The 12,001-nt window shown below is 48.4% G+C and overlaps 1 pseudogene; it reads left to right on the top strand.

Annotated features, from left to right (window-relative positions):
* The first annotated feature begins 4,571 nt into the window (after nt 1-4,571).
* LOC141172127 (atos homolog protein A pseudogene) lies at nt 4,572-6,807 on the top strand (annotated as a pseudogene).
* The last annotated feature ends 5,194 nt before the right edge of the window (nt 6,808-12,001 follow it).

Below are 12,001 nucleotides of genomic sequence, written 5' to 3'. Positions count from 1 at the left end.
TGGGGGCAGGAGAGGAGCTGAGGGGCCAGTGAGGGAAGACGAGGCCAGTACATCTGCCCACCAGTTGCATCAGGTGAGGCGCCGTGGGGGTAGGGGGCAGGATAAGCCTCAGGAGACTGGAGTGATGTCTGTCCCCTCCCCAGAAGCGGCAACCGGAGCCCTTGAGGCCCTGGGGGAGGAGGCAGTGAGCGAGGAGATCAGGAGGATGGAGAGGGAGGAGGTGGCTGCTTCTGATGACTCCTGCCAGTATGAAAGTCTGGACGAGGAGGTGGTGGAGCAGCCTAAAAAATCAGGTGACAGTAAGACCAGTAAGAGTTGGAGGAGGAGGAGCAGAAAAAGGGCAAAAACATCTAAAGCCCCCCACCCTGGCCACTAAGGTGCCTACAGAAGGGCTCACCGGCTCCCCTCTGATCCCCCTCTCCAACAGGTTCCATGCCCTCGATGACTCTGCTGTGTCGGAGGTCGGGGGTGAAGGACCGGTGGTAACATCTGAGGTGCCTTCAGGGAGCGGCGGGGTCCGTTCTCCGGGGGGATCACTTTCCTCTGTGGGGCGGACTGCCCCGGGGTCCAGAGGTGAGGAACCCTGTACTGGGAAGGAGGTGTCGGGTGCTATGGACACCTCTGTGTCACTGAAGAGGGGGGGAGAGTCTGGCTCCTCCTCTGAAGGTGAGAATAAAAAATCAGGCCGTACAGTTAAAAAGAAGGCCGTCTAACTCAATCACCCATGATGGCGGAACCAACCCTTTGACTCTGGCGTCGATTAATGTCGCCAGTATAAAGTCAGATGCGGACAGATTTATGGCCTTTGATTTTTTCAACCGAGTTGAGGCTGACATTTTATTTGTGCAGGAGACCAGACTAATGGACATGGGGGCCATTTACAAAGCAAGGAGGGAGTGGAGGTGCGGGCCCTCATACTGGTCTCTTGCGGCCGAGCCGTATAGCGGGGTAGCAGTCCTTTTTAAGGCCACTTCGGTGGAATGCAGATGGGTGATCGAGGTAGAAATGGGGAGGTGCTTGGTCCTTAACGTCTTCATGAGGGGACAGGAGCTCTGGCTCATTAATATCTATGGTCCACAGTCAAAGTGGGACCGTAAATGTCTCTTCCTGAAGATCAAGCCCTATCTTTTTACGAGCCGGCAGGTGGTCTTCGGTGGGGACTTTAATACTATAACTAGATCCCATGATATGGGAGGCCCCGGAGACCGAAGGTTGGCTTTTGATAGTAATACCCTTAATAGCATAGCAAGCGAAGCTCGCCTGGTGAATGTCCACATCCGGCACACCCCAGGTCACGGGGGTTTCACCTTTCATAGGGGTAGTTGTAGGTCTAGGATAGATAGGTTTTTTTTTAAAGCAGGAAGCCGTCTCTTCTGCAGTGTCCGCTGTTGAGGTGGAATTCTCTGATCACTGTTTCATTTTCTTTTCCTTGAATGTTACAGAGACTGCCCGGATAGGGAGAGGCCTATGGAAGCTGAATTCGTCGCTGTTGGAAGAAGAGGATGTAAGACAATCCTTTGAGGAATTTCTTCAGAGCCAGGTACCTCTCTTGGGTCTATGAAGCAGTAAGTCTGAATGGTGGGAGATCTTCAAAAGAAGGGTTGCAGGGTTCTTCCGTCAGCTCTCGAGCCTCAGAGGCCTCAACAGGTACGGCCTGTATCGGGAGCTGGGGAGGAAAGTCGAGAAGCTCGTCTCGACTGGAGGGGACCGTGAGGAAATCTCCAGGGTGAAGGCCTTGCTCAAGGGGTGCCAGTATGATAGGCACACATCCTTAGTTTTTGAGAGGAATTTCGGGAGCTACCGCTCGCCCGACCCCTACAGAAACTGCAGGATGTCAGTGAGTTGTAAGATGGTAACAGGACTGATCGATAGTACGGGATCCATGAACAGATCCAAATCAGGGATCCTGGAGGTGGTCAGATCCTTCTACTCGCACTTCTTGGGAAGGAGGGATCCAGATCGGGATGAGATGTCGGCTTTCCTGGCTGAAACCATCCCTGAGCCAGGAGATGAGCCCTCTCTTCATGTTTTGGCAGAAGCAATCAGGGAAGAGGAAGTGAGATGGGCCATTGATGGGCTCCGGCCCAAAAAATCACCTGGTCCGGATGGCTTAACATCTGAGTTTTACAGGACTTTTACGGACTCTTTGGTCCCCCTCATGACTGAGGTTTTTAATGAATGTCTCTCCTCGGACATTCTGCCCGGTTCAATGAGGAAGTCCGCCCTGATTATTCTGTCGAAGGGTAAAGACTCATCCCGTATTGAGAATTGGGGTCCCATAGCGCTTCTCAATGCGGACCGAAAGGTTCTGGAAAAGGTGATTTTTAATCGGTTGGTGAAGTTTGCACCCCGGCTCCTTTCGGGGGCCCAGCACTGCTCTGTTCCAGGCCGCAGTACTTTTAGTGCTGAGCTCGGTGTCCGAGAGGCAGTGGAGCAGGGCAGGGCGGGTCACTGGAAGGGGTACTTGCTGTCCTTAGACCAGGCGAAGGCCTTTGACCGGGTTAACCATGAGTACCTCTGGTCTGCCCTTCTGAGGTACGGTCCGCCCGGGAGGTTTGTTGATTGGTTAAGAGTTTTAGACAATGGGGCAGAGACTTTTCCGCTTGTGAACGGTTGGGGCGGACACCCTTTTGAGGTGAAGTCTGGTGTCCGCCAGGGCTATCCTCTGAGCCCACTGTTATACGTGTTCGCAATCTACCCCTTTAAGGAGGGTGGAGCGCGGACCGTTGGTGGAAGTCGGTATGGACCGGGCAGAGCCAGAGGGCACCTTGAGGGTAGTGTCGTACGCCAATGACGTTTCCCTTTTTGTATCCTCGAGAGGGGAGGCAGACTGGGTCATGTCTGAGTTTGAGCACTACTCGGTGGCATCTGGGTCCATGATCAACCGAGATAAGTGTGAGAGTCTCTGGCTGGGAGGGGGAGATCCAAGTTTTGATCTCCCGGACACTCTTCCAGGGCCTCAGGCCACAGTAAAAATTTTAGGCATCAGTTTCGGCCCAGGGAACTATCCGCAGCAAAACTGGGAGGGCAGACTTAAGATCGCCACCCAGAAGGTGGATCAGTGGAAGGGTTGGTCCTTGACCCTGAGTGAAAGGGTTAACCTGGCCAAGGGGTATTTGCTCCCTTTATTAATATACCTGGGCAGCATCTGCATCTTGCCAGAGCCTCTTTGGACATGGGTCTACAGCCTGTTCTTCAAACTATTGTGGGGGAATAGGCTGAACCTAATCAAGAGGGAGGTCACGTACCGCACGAGGAGACTAGGAGGGTTGGGTATGGTCAACCCAGTGGTGTTTCTAGTAAACACCTTTCTTAAGGCAAACATCACCAACCTCTGGTTAGAGAGGGCTCCTCCGTGGGTATTCTCCTGTAGGGAGTGGTTTCGGACTTTCTTCTAGGAATGGGAGACAGGAGGGCGGGTGAAGGACCTTCGAACGCCTCGCGGGCATCTTCCGGCTTATGCTACCCTGGTTGTGAAGGTGATCCGCCGGTGGGGTCTGGGAGTGTGGGAGATCAGAACCTTGTCAAGGAGGTTACTTGACAATAGGGTTCTGTTGACCCACTTCCAGAAGCCCCTGGCGCTCAAGGCTTGCCCAAGCCGGGATCTGGAGGTGGGGCTCGGGTTATTAAACTCTAAGCGGATCCCCTTGAAGTTTTGGGACTTGACTTGGCGCTGCTTCCATGGGAGACTGTATGTGAGGGGTAACCTGAAGTACAGGAACTCTGATGACCGGGATTGTCTCCGCGAGGAGTGTGGCGGCATGCTTGAAAGCATGGAGCACTTCCTGCTTCAGTGTCCCTTTAATACAGAGGTCTACAGTAGGGTGGGTGCTACCATTGGCTGGCCTAGGCTGGCAGGCCTTTCCTATGCGGAGAGGGTCTATGGGGCATTCAGGTCCCTTGGTGGCCGAGATCGGGGCACTGCTTTCTTAGTTAGTTTAGTGACTAGGTTCTACACGTGGAACTCACGGTGTTTAGTGCCCACCCAGCAGAAAGTCCTCCCCCGGGAAGAGGTGATTAGGAACATCCTGGGTGACCTGTCAAAAGTGCGCTCGTTGGAGTATGAGAGGCTGGGTGCAGGGAGGGCCTCCCTTCTATGGAAGGGGTTCTCATTTAATGTGCCCTAGGGAGCGTTAGGTTCTGTGTGCTTGTGATAGGGTGAGTTTAGTCTTTTTATCTTTATTTGTAGGGTCAGATAGATGTGTAGAGACAGATAGGGACAGTCTTTAGGGACAGGTGGTTGGTATTAGGTTGGTAGTGAGGGTCAGTGAGGGACAGGTAGGGAAAGATTGGTAGGGTGGTAGGGACAGTTTTTTCTTTTTCTTTATTAGAGAGGGAAAGGGCGCTGTGTGGTAGATGAGGGTGCGAGCCTCTGTAGTCTCCAGTTCCCGGTGGTGGGCAGTTACCCTCACGTGTAGTTTTTTGTTTTATGGTATTGGAACCTGTATATAGGGCTTGCAAGCACCAAACTTAGGTCTGATTTTGGTTCATGGTTGTTGTTTATGGTAATGTGATTATGTTATTAGGTTTATTGTAATGTTATAAAGTTGTGTATATATACCGCCGAGAGGATGAAGACAGACAGAGATTCGTTGGATGAGTTCTTTGAATATGAGGCGGAGGATTTTCTGGTGTATCTGGCTTTGCTGATTACTGAAAGTCGCACTCCTGAGCATTGAGTGAAAGGCAGGACAGAAGGTCTCCATTGCCCTCCAGCAAAATCTAGTCAGCCAGGGGCCAGTAAGCATGAATGCAGTGATATGGTGGCGCAGTGCCGAGAAGCTAGAAAAACCAGGTCTGAGGTCACGCTGTTGTGGAGAAATAATATTCCCATCATGGTTGAGGTGATGCTGCTTCCTGACTGTTGCTACAGTGATGAAGCATCTGGCACGGAGGCAAATGATTTCAATGATCCTGCCATGAAGCAAGATGCCCTCTTGCTGGAGAGGTGGACTCTGGAGCCGGTGCCCAGACACAGTGGAGACCGTTTCATCGAAGAGAAGACTCTCTTGTTGGCTATCCGTTCATTTGTTTTCTTTTTTAAGTTAAGCGCCTGGTTAAGGGTCTCTCATGGAGCTGTGCCGCAAAACTTTATCTACCTAGTCAGTGCAGCCGATGGCGAGCTCCAATGGAATTTTACTCATTCACCAACTGAACATGTGTTTCCCGTCCCCAACGTGTCTCACAACGTGGCCTTGAAAGTCAGCATTCAGTCATTGCCTAGACAATCCAGTTATCCGGTGTTGAACTGTAGCATCCACAGTAGCTTTGGCTTCTATGAAAAGCGATTTTCTTCACATGAGCAGATAGGTCCTCCAACTCGAGATCATAAAGAGAGTGGCCAGCAAAGTGCGCCCAGTGCTCAGCATACATGTAGCAAGCAGACATGGACTGTAGTATCTGACGGACTACTGCAGGCAAGAACGAGTCTTAACATGATTCTTACTCTCCCTGGTAGAAACGTTAAGTTAATTTCTGGATGTGGCAATAGCTGTGACGTTGGAACATCACCATCTAAGATTCAGTGTTTCAGTATCAGCGATCCTAAAACAAGCCTGCAAGGCTCACTTGTCAGAAACTTTAAAATCGTTATCTTTGGTTGACATGCCCATCAATTCCCCCATACCCCAGCCACCAGAGACCAATCCTTTAATAGGCTCCCTAATCCAGGAAAGTCAAGAAGTCATAGCAAGAATTGCACAGCACTTGCTGCAGTGTGACCAGACCACATCACACATAGCTAGTCGCTCCTTTAAATTGCATGACCCCAACCCCTTGAGCTGCAAAATATTCAGAAACCCATGTGAAGATGATAACCTTCATAGGAATGAAACACCTGTTTATAAGGAGCACCTACTTCAGATATGACTCTGACCCCTGAAACCGGTGACAGAAAACTAAAAGTTGCTTCAGAAACACCCATAACTTCCTCCCGACATAGTCCTGATGGTAGATCCTCTCCGAAACCACAAGCTAGACGGAAAATAGATTTAGTTCAAGCTCATGAAACTATTTCAAACATACATCAACATGCAGTAAATAAACTCAGCCCACCAGCTTTCTCATTGTCCAGCAAGGAGAATATCTTTATGTCCCCTGATAGGGGTGACCTAAAATACAGTGAACAGACTGAAAAGTATGTCAGTAAAGGAACGTTACATCACCTGTCAATCATAGCACCCCGAACATCCATATCTACAACCACAAACAGGCCAACGCCACTGAAAATAGGAATAGTGACCCCATCCATCTCGATAACCGCAAAAACTGTTCGCGAAACGCTGTGGCATTTAAAACCTGTGGTGTTTCTCAAACCCTAGAACCAAAATGTACAGAGAGCAACGCAAGGAAAGCACAAGGGTCTGATCATACCAATCAACTTCACAGCATTTAAAATTATGTTACAACGGACAGAGACAGTCAGAAAGCTAGAGAGACCCAGGACAAGCAGAAGCCGACTCGTGATGAGAATGAGGATCCAGCAAAATGTGACTGTGGTGCACAAGACCAGGGGAGAAGCATTGTGAGCTGTCCGAGATGTGAGAGGCTGAAGTACATAGACCAAGCGAAGTCTGTTCCTCTGCGACCTTCAAATAATTGGAAGAAAAAAGGTTTTCATTCTCTTGATGGGATCTCTACCAAGGCCTTTCACCCTTGCACTGGTTTACCTTTACTTTCCAGTCCGGTACCACAAAGAAAGAGCCAGTCGGGGTATTTTGATCTGGACACTTCCTTACTGCAATTCAAAGTTTTTTCTACAAAGAGACAATGTCACTGTGAGAAAACAGAACATGGGGTAGAGTTCACAGACAGCTAAGTTGCAGTGCTCCACCGGCCCCTTGTCTGAGCCTTCTTGGAAACTTTGAGGAGTCCGTCTTGAACTATCGATTGGAGCCTCTGGGCACAGTTAAAGGTTTTACAGCAGACGTTGGCGCGAGTGGTGTATTCTGTCCAACCCACATGACGTTGCCTGTCAGGGTTTCATTCTTCAGTGTTTCAGAGGACAATGCTCCTTCCCCTTAAATGGGTAACATCACACTGGAATCTCTTGGCAAAAGGGGATATCGCATACCTACTTCTGGAACAATTCAAGTGACCTTATTTAATCCAAGCAAGACTGTGGTGAAGATGTTTGTGGTGAAATATGACTTGCAAGAAATGCCACCCAATCACCAGACATTCCTGCGGCAGAGAACGTTTTCTGTTCCTGAGAAACGAGATAAGAAAGTGACAGTCCAGGAGAACATCATGAGGACAGAATAGCGGACACTGCGCTACCTCATCCACCTGAGGTTCCAAAGTTCTAAGTCTGGGAAGGTCTACCTCCACAAAGATCTCAGGCTTCTTTTCTCTCGGAAGTCCATGGAAGTTGACAGTGGGGCAGCATAGGAACTGAAATCTTACATTGATACTCCAACAAACCCTCAGTTTTCACCCAGATGCTGAGCTAGCAGAGAAAGCCTTTGGCAAAATAAAAATATATATATTAGCTTGACATCAGTGACTCTGGTCTTCATAGATGTGACCCAAGAGTAGACCAGCTCCAGAGATTTTCTTCAGTGCGTTCTATGTATTTTGTGTAGACTGGAAAAAAAAATTAGTTCTAATCCATTTTTTTTCTACTCTGTAATACCACTTGATTAGGTGTGTGCTGCATTAGCCATTCTCCCTGTTAGTTTAGTGTTTACACTTTTTTTTATGTTATTTTCTTTATTTAATATTTAATGTTTCCTTACCTACAGTGATCTGTTTTGTCTGTGTTCTAATGTAGCACAATGCCTATGTAAATCATACAATGTATTTTTAACAGAAATATTGAATTCTAAAATATATATAAATCTATAAAGTTGTGTATATTATTTTTTTTGTATATGTATGTGTATTATGACGTGTGTGTGTGTGTGTTGGGGGGGTTAGTGTAGGTTGGGTAGGGGGTTTCAGGGGGGAGGGGGGAAGGGTTTGGTGGATTGGTTGGTGATATGGACGTCCTAAAATGGATGAAAAAAAGGCAAAAGGACCTGGTATCTTTGTGGGCCGCAAACTTTAGTGGGACCCTGGTGTGATGAGGCCACAGACTGTCGTGGGACCTTGGGTGTCGGGAGTGGGAAAAATGTAGTTTAGGTTATTAACAAAAAAAAAAAAGCTTGCTGTGTATTAAGTTTTTGGCCAGGTGGCCTATTTTTTAAAGACTTTGCAGATAACCCCAAAAAGGCCATTTGCACCACCTGCCAGGCCAGTATCAGCGGGGGTAGCAAAACTACCAATCTGACCATCACCAGCATAATCAGGCACATGGCAACAAAGCAACCGACATTGTGGGCCGAACCCCAGAGTCCAGGAACAGTGTCTGCGGGTGACACCACTGCTTCTTCCGCTGTTGTGCGTGCAAGCCAATCCCATGTCCATAATGCATGTGAAGATGCCTCCTGCCCTACACCTGTCATTGCACACTTTCAACTAGCACCATCAGCAAGCATGTCCGTGTCCCAGCGCAGTGTTCAGTTGTCCATACCCCAGTCCTTGGAACGCAAGCGCAAATAAGCAGCCAACACCCCACAGGCCACACTACTAAATTCCCACATTTCACGACTGCTTGAGCTCAAAATGTTGCCTTTCAGGCTTGTTGAGACGGAAGCTTTCCACAACCTGATGGCGGCGGTCGTCCCTCGGTACTCTGTCCCCAGCCGTCACTATTTCTCCCGATGTGGCATCCTCGCATTACACAAGCACGTGTCCCACAACATTAACTGTATCCTCAACAATCAAGGTTGCCCCCACAGTCTACAGCTCCTACACCTCATTCTCCCAAGCCTCCTCCTCCTCTTCAGCCTCCATCTCCGAAATGACCACATCAGTCACAAGCTGGAAGCTCTGCAGCACTGCCTCAGCCAAGCAGCAACAGGCTGTGCTGAAGCTAATATGCTTAGGTGACAAACCGCTCAATGCTGAAGAATTGTGGACAGCTCTGAAAGAGCAGGCAGATCTGTGGCTCACACCACTGAACCTACTGCCAGGCATAGTCGACTGTGACAATGGCTGGAACCTGGTGATGGCTCTGAGGCGAGGCGAGCTCACACACGTACCATGCCTGGCCCATGTGCTTAACCTTGTGGTTAAGCTGCCAGATCTGCTTGTCAAAGTATGCCACACATTGGAACTCTACAATGCAGATATTGGGAAGGATTTGTGAGAGAGAAGAGGGCAGTTATTGAGTACCAGCATCAACAAGGCCGTCAGTATTCAGTTCAGACTTCACACATAAGACCTCAGGAGTGGACATGGATGTCAGACATCTGTACCATACTCCAAAACTTTGAGGACTCCATCAAAATGGTGAGTGGCGATGACGCCATAATTAGCATCACCATCCCGCTTCTCTGTCTTCTGAAACGCTCTCTGCTCACAATCAAAGAGGATTCATTGCAGGCAGAGCATAATGGGATGGAGCAAGGAACCATACAGGGTGATTACACACAGCCCAGTCTCATCTCATTCCAACTTGGATTGGGTGACAATGAGGAAGAGGAGGAGGAGGAAGAACAGGAGCTAGTTTCGAGCGCTATAGACGGTACTACCTGCACGACTGTCATACCGTCTTTTCAGCGTGGATAGCCTGAAGACAAAGAGGAGGAGGAGGAGAGCATGGTCAGTCGTCCTCTTGGTGAGGACACAGAAGTCTTGCCTGTTAGCAGTCTGGCACGCATGGCTGAGTATATGTTACCCTGCCTTTCCCGTGACCCTTGCGTTCTCAAAATTTTGGGTAACCGCCATTACTGGTTGGTGACACTTCTAGACCCATGCTACAAGGAAAACTTTCTATCTCTTATTCCTGAAGAGGACAGGTCTTTAAAAATGGGGCAGTACCAGAATGGCCTTGTTGCGAAACTATTAAAAAAATTCCCATCTGAAAACGCTGGTGGCAGAGATCACAGTTCGTTGGACAACCAAGGAGTACAGGCAAGAGAGACACAACTCCAATCCAGCAGAGGCAGGGGAACACTGTCAAAGTTCTGGGAGAGTTTTTTCAGCCCCTCACATCGCACAGGCTCTGAGGCACGGGGTACTCTCAGAAGGAGTGCAAAATTTAGGAAGATGCTGAGGGAGTACCTTTCCGACCGTACCAACGTCCTCCGTGATTCTTCTGTGCCTTATAATTATTGGGTATCCAAGCTGGACACATAGCATGAACTGGCTCTCTATGCCTTGGAGGTCCTGGCCTGCCCTGCCGCTAGAGTTTTGTCAGAGCGGGTTTTTAGTGTTGCTGGTGGAATTATAACTGATAAGCGCATCTGCCTGTCAACTGAAAATGTTAGGCCAGACTTCTCAACACCACCGAATGATAGCAGCATAACATAAACTCAAATCCAGTGTCTTTTTTTGGGAGGTGCATTCCCATGCACCTCTTCACACCCACACATGGGTAAACGCTTCCTGATTTTGGCTATTTGCTCTTGTCCTCCTCCTTCTCCTCATCCTCCACCAGGGTGACCGTGGTCCGTGATGCAACACGCACACAATTTTCTTAAAGGGTGTTTATTAGTGTTGAGCGAACATGCTCGACACTGCTCGGTACTCGCCCGAGCATCACGCTACTCGGGATATTCGGCGAGCACCGAGCATTTCCGGGTTACTCGGGCGGGAGCTCGGGTCTCCGCCCTGCATGTTTGGCGCTCTTTACAGAGCCAGCCAGTCACTGTAATACTGCAGCCATGTTGGTTGTGGGCATTACAGTGATTGGCTGGCCGCACAGCGTCACCTCGAGTATTTAAAATGGGGTGCCGCCATCTTGGACACAGTCGCTCCGGATTAGACAGTGTAGGGACAGCGCTGCTGATTTAGGGAGAGATATAAACTGCGAAATAGTTAGTGTAGGGTCTGTAAAGGCTGCCAGAACAAACAAACAGTCCTTTTCAGGACTAATATCTATCCCAGATACCAGGCAGGCAGGCTGCATAGGAGACACAGTGGTTATACCAGCAAACGCTGCATTACAGTCCTGTGTGCTCCTGTTGCTGAAATTGCTGGACTTAGCACCAGGTGTCGGGGGCCAGGAAAAATCCTTTTTTTTTCATCTAAATCCTCCTTTTTTTTCCTCCTTCACACTGTACAAATACCCGTCTTATTAACCTTTTGGTGTCCCCCCCCCCCCCCAAAAAAAAAGCGTGTCTCTGATTTTTCAGACACAAATATAACTGTTGAAAATAGTCTGGTGTAGGCTAGAGAAACAGAAGTGTTGTTTTGCACTTCCACGGTTCAAACCTCTGTATTATCCATTTTGGGCCATTTGTATCTAAAAAAAAAAAGCAGTTTGAGTGTGTCGCTCACTGTTCAGCCACAAATATCTCTATTTAAAAAAGTGTGGTATACCCCAGTAAACAATAACTGTGGTTTTGCCATCCCACGGTAAAAAATCTCTATTATTCAGGTTTTGGTAGTTTTTTCCATAACGAAAAACAGTAGTGTCTCCTGACTGTTGTGACACAAAAATATATCTGTTGAAAATAGTCTTGTGTAGGCCCGACATCCCAGTGTGGTTTCGCAGTTCCACGGGTCAAATCGCTGTACTATCCAGTTTTGGGCCTTTGGTATATAAAAAAAAAGAAGTTTGAGTGTGTCGCTCACTGTTCAGCCGCAAATATCTCTATTTAAAAAAGTGTGCTATACCCCAGTAAACAATAACTGTGGTTTTGCCATCCCACGGTAAAAAATCTCTATTATTCAGGTTTTGGTAGTTTTTTCCATAACAAAAAACAGTAGTGTCTCCTGACTGTTGTGACACAAAAATATATCTGTTGAAAATAGTCTTGTGTAGGCCCGACATCCCAGTGTGGTTTCGCAGTTCCACGGGTCAAATCGCTGTACTATCCAGTTTTGGGCCTTTGGTATATAAAAAAAAAGAAGTTTGAGTGTGTCGCTCACTGTTCAGCCGCAAATATCTCTATTTAAAAAAGTGTGCTATACCCCAGTAAACAATAACTGTGGTTTTGCCATCCCACGGTAA

This window comes from Phyllobates terribilis, unplaced genomic scaffold (assembly GCF_046119375.1).
Source record: "Phyllobates terribilis strain yellow unplaced genomic scaffold, ASM4611937v1 Scaffold_1__5_contigs__length_1240528914, whole genome shotgun sequence".
Taxonomy (NCBI): domain Eukaryota; kingdom Metazoa; phylum Chordata; class Amphibia; order Anura; family Dendrobatidae; genus Phyllobates; species Phyllobates terribilis.
This window is presented reverse-complemented; position numbering and strand designations above follow the sequence as displayed.